Genomic DNA, 4,363 nt, shown 5'->3' with positions numbered 1-4,363 from the left:
ATATTTGGTGAGATTAGTTTTTAATTTAACGGGATGTTATAACCCGTTTAAGAAATATCTGGGTTTGATAAGACCCATACCTTTGAATTCAGGTCAAATACATAAGAAGCCTCTATTTAAAAATTAAGCAAATCTGGTGACTCCAAAAAAAGGAAGGAGCGACCAAAGGCAGTGATGGTGGTAACTTCATGATTTCGAGCTGAGTGGATGTGTAAATACACACTTTTACACCCCCGCCGCAACGCGGGGTGTTACTACTAGTTGTAGATAATAAGGGGGGCAAGGGATTTATGTGAGTTTCCTATATGCAACAAATGTCTAAGAAAAATATGATTTGCAGTTAATGGCCACTACCACCTTGGATTAAGGGTAAATCGTCATTCCAAAATCCAATTAAAGATAAAACCTGCCAACCATTCTTACACTTCGTACCACCCTTTTTACACACCTAAATCTCCCCCTTAATCATCCTTTCTAGTGGCAACAATACCATATGTGATTAACATACAAGGTTAGCCCCACGCCCCAAGTGATCAAAACTCAAAAGCCCATAAAAAACACGAGTTCTAAATACGGCATTCAATACTCACCTAACGTTTTAGACATACACTTACCACATAGTACCATCGATGTAACCTTCCACTTATAAATACATCACCACTTCTCCATCCCAATTCGCCAATTCCAAACACTTCATTTCAAACCCACAAAATGGGAAGCCCTGGTTCCGAATTTATCGCATTCCCACAACTGTCCGATTCCAAAGACTTCAACCCCCTCAACCCCGAAGAATTTCGTGCCAATGCCCACAAAGCGGTCGATTTCATAGCCGATTACTACAAAAATATCGAAAACTACCCGGTTCTTAGCCAAGTTCAACCCGGTTACCTCAAAAACCGTTTGCCCAAGACCCCACCCGACACACCCGAATCATTTGACACGATCCTAAAAGATGTCCAAAACGATATTATCCCTGGCATGACACATTGGATAAGCCCAAACTTTTTTGCATACTTTTCGGTTTCCGTGAGCTCGGCCGCATTCATTGGTGAACTTTTGTGCACTGGCTTTAATGCGGTCGCGTTCAGTTGGGTTGGTTCACCGGCTGCGACCGAGCTCGAGATGGTGGTGATGGATTGGCTCGCGGTTATGCTTCATCTCCCGAAAAGCTTCATGTTTTCGGGTTCGGGTGGTGGGGTTTTGCAGTCCACCACAAGCGAGTCGACTTTGTGCACCCTAGTTGCAGCTCGTGATCGTGTGCTTAATAATATTGGAATCGAACATATTGGAAAGTTAGTCGTGTATGGGTCAGATCAAACTCATGCTATGTTCAAGAAAGTATGCAAGGTAGCTGGTATTCATCCGAAGAATATTCGGTCATTACCAACACGAATAGAGAATCAGTATTCTCTTGATCCTGAAACCCTTCAAAAAGTCATTGATGCTGACGTGGAACAAGGGTTGGTCCCGTTTTTTCTCTGTCTTACAATTGGGACCACCTCCACGACTGCGGTGGACCCCATTGATGCCCTTGCTGATGTGGCGAATAAGTGTGACATGTGGGTTCATGTGGAAACGCATGTATATGTCCGGAGTATAGACATTATCTTGATGGAATTGAGAAAGTTGACTCACTGAGTTTGAGTCCCCATAAGTGGCTACTCAGTTATGCTGAGTGTTGTTGTGTATGGGTGAAAAACCCTAATTTGATTGTTGACTCATTGAGTATGAATCCTGAGTACTTAAGAAACAAGCATAGTGAGTCGGACTCGGTGGTGCCAAGTTACAAGGATTGGCAAATTGGGGTGTGCCGAAGGTTCAAGTCTATACGTTTATGGTTCATCCTACGTAGCTACGGTGTTGAAAATTTACAAAAGCATATTCGGTCGGATGTCCGAATGGCGATAACGTTTGAACGCCTTGTGAAGTCGGATGAGAAGTTTGAGGTTGTCATACCATGTCGGTTTTCCTTGGTTTGTTTTCGGCTAAAACAGTTCAACGGGTTTGACTCGGAGTATACTGAGTTGCTAAACAAAAAGCTGCTCGAGCAAGTCAACTCGACGGGGAGAGTTTACCTCACACACACCGTGGTTGATGGGACTTATATGTTGAGGTTCGCGGTGGGAAGCACACTCACAGAAGAACGACATGTGACTAGTGCTTGGGAGGTAATAAAGGATGTGGCTAATACCACGGTGAACGAGTGTGAATCTTTAAGTTCCAAGTAAAATCATATTATTATTTGAAGATTGAAAATAAAATCGTACAAATGATTGATGATTGAGACGAATATTGAAAATAAAGTGTCCGTGTGAATGTGTGACTAGTGATTGAGAAGCATGTTTGATATTGTTATTTGTACGAATAAATGATGATTTTAATTTTCGCCTTTTTTTTAATGTAAGAAAAGATTGAATATCAATTTAAATAATTTTTATTGCACACAATTCTTCTGCAACATAATCTATAAATTGTATTAATACAATGCTTTTTAGACTGGCAAACAGGTTGGGTTGGACAGACTCAGGGGGTTGTTTAGTAAGTGTTGAATGATTAAGAGGTCCGAATGATTAAGAGGCTCTGAGCCAATAAGTGCTGAACCAGTAAAGTGTTGTTTGGTTGGATCTCTGAATGACTATGCAGAATGACTATTTTACCCCTCTAAACTATTTGTACAGAACTCAACGAATTACCAAAATACTTTTTTTCCCATTGAAACCCAATATATACGCAAATATATATACGTAAAAATGAAAACAATGTACATAAAAGTTTCAAAGATACAAAAATTCAGAGTACCACAAATATAAATGTTTAAAAATGAACATTTATAATAACTAAACCGACGTCTTCATTCTTGCAACCCGAACGATGTCTTCATACTTGTGCAACGCCCAATCTTAAAAGACTTGATAGTCTTGCCACTCGCATTCAAAACTTTACCTATAGTCGCTTCGTTTGTATGCATGACTCGAACACTTTCATAAATTACCTACACATTATCACCATGAAAGATTAGCCATATAAGATACACACTTATTTGATTTTTTTACGATTTTATACAAAATTTTAAAGACAGACCAGTAACGAGATTAGCTGCACATCAGCTTTGTTTTTGTTTTCAAATTCAATTCAAAACGCAGTTTTATACGTGACATCAATATTCATACTCCAGTTTACACTTATATAGGCTTCATTAAAACCACAACTCAACTAGGAATTACCACTTTTATGATTAAAGACGCTACACCAACAAATAACAATACAATTTGGTTCATAACTCCTCATAACAATATTATATTAGTTATGGTAAGTTAACCAAGCTAATATGAATATTTATTGCTCCAAATATGAATATATATATTGTTAATGTAGAATTTATGTGATTTTGTAGGTTGTATCAACTAATGTGGTTGACACAAACGGGTTTCATATATGACAGACATAATTTAAGCAAAGTACGTGCTTCACCTTCATCTGTAAACCGATTTCAAGTGTCTACATGCGATCTTTATATATAAATACATTTTATATAGGGCTGTCAATTTTTGACAGTACCCGTTAACACAACACAAAGTTAAGCCGGTTGGGATTTGAGTTAAACGGGCAGGGGTGATAAACAAGTTGACACGGTTAACTAATCGTGCTAAATGGGTTATGTATACGAAACAGTTATATAACCTGTTCATCAAAACTATATACTTTTTTAAAATAGTTAAATATATTAATAATAAAGTTTGCTAACATAACCTAATTACCTGAGCAGGTGAACAGCTCGCAAAAGAACTTCACAGTTGACCAGCAATTTGACTGGATGGCCCTGAGAGAAATACACGTAACAAACACAAATCAAAAGGCAGACGTAGACAACCTATATTAGAATAACAGACACATTAGACAAATACATAAGTCAAACAACACGTCTTCTTTCAGAAAAACACAAACCGACCAACTAAACCATAATAAGTACATGGTGAGAAACTCACACTCTCCAACAATTGGAGTGAATTCCAATCATCAAACATGCAACCATCATAAACTAAACCGTAATAAGTTAAAAGAAAAAGAATAATAAGATAGAAAAATGAGTAATACCTTTTTTGGTACTGATATACGTGTGATAGGAAACTGCCAGCAGGTATGACCTATTATTCCTTCTTGTTAGCTCCACTTAGCGTGAACTATTATACAGAGAAACATGAACAACCCAGCTTATATGCGAACCTAAAATTTTAATCGAACATAAATATACTTTTTGGGATGTTGGTGTTTACCTTCAATTTCTGAATGTGTCATGCTTCTCCATTGATGAATTTTGAAAATTAAGAACGAAGAACGCCGGTGCAGCCGTATTTGTTACGAG

The 4,363-nt window shown here is 38.0% G+C and overlaps 1 long non-coding RNA gene and 1 pseudogene across 1 annotated transcript; one reads left to right on the top strand and one right to left on the bottom strand.

Moving 5' to 3' along the window:
• Positions 1–665: 665 nt before the first annotated feature.
• On the top strand, positions 666–2,390 carry LOC143574786 (tryptophan decarboxylase TDC2 pseudogene; annotated as a pseudogene).
• Positions 2,391–2,826: 436 nt separating this feature from the next.
• Positions 2,827–4,363, bottom strand: LOC143574788 (uncharacterized). Its single transcript, XR_013142655.1, has 4 exons — positions 4,275–4,363; positions 4,096–4,181; positions 3,759–3,820; positions 2,827–2,992 (listed from the first exon to the last, which is right to left on the bottom strand). It is a non-coding gene; the product is annotated as an uncharacterized LOC143574788 (long non-coding RNA).

The sequence above is a fragment of the Bidens hawaiensis genome, unplaced genomic scaffold, assembly GCF_021521415.1.
Source record: "Bidens hawaiensis isolate Kalapana, Puna unplaced genomic scaffold, B.hawaiensis_p1.1 tig00027104_1, whole genome shotgun sequence".
NCBI classification, from domain to species: domain Eukaryota; kingdom Viridiplantae; phylum Streptophyta; class Magnoliopsida; order Asterales; family Asteraceae; genus Bidens; species Bidens hawaiensis.
This window is presented reverse-complemented; position numbering and strand designations above follow the sequence as displayed.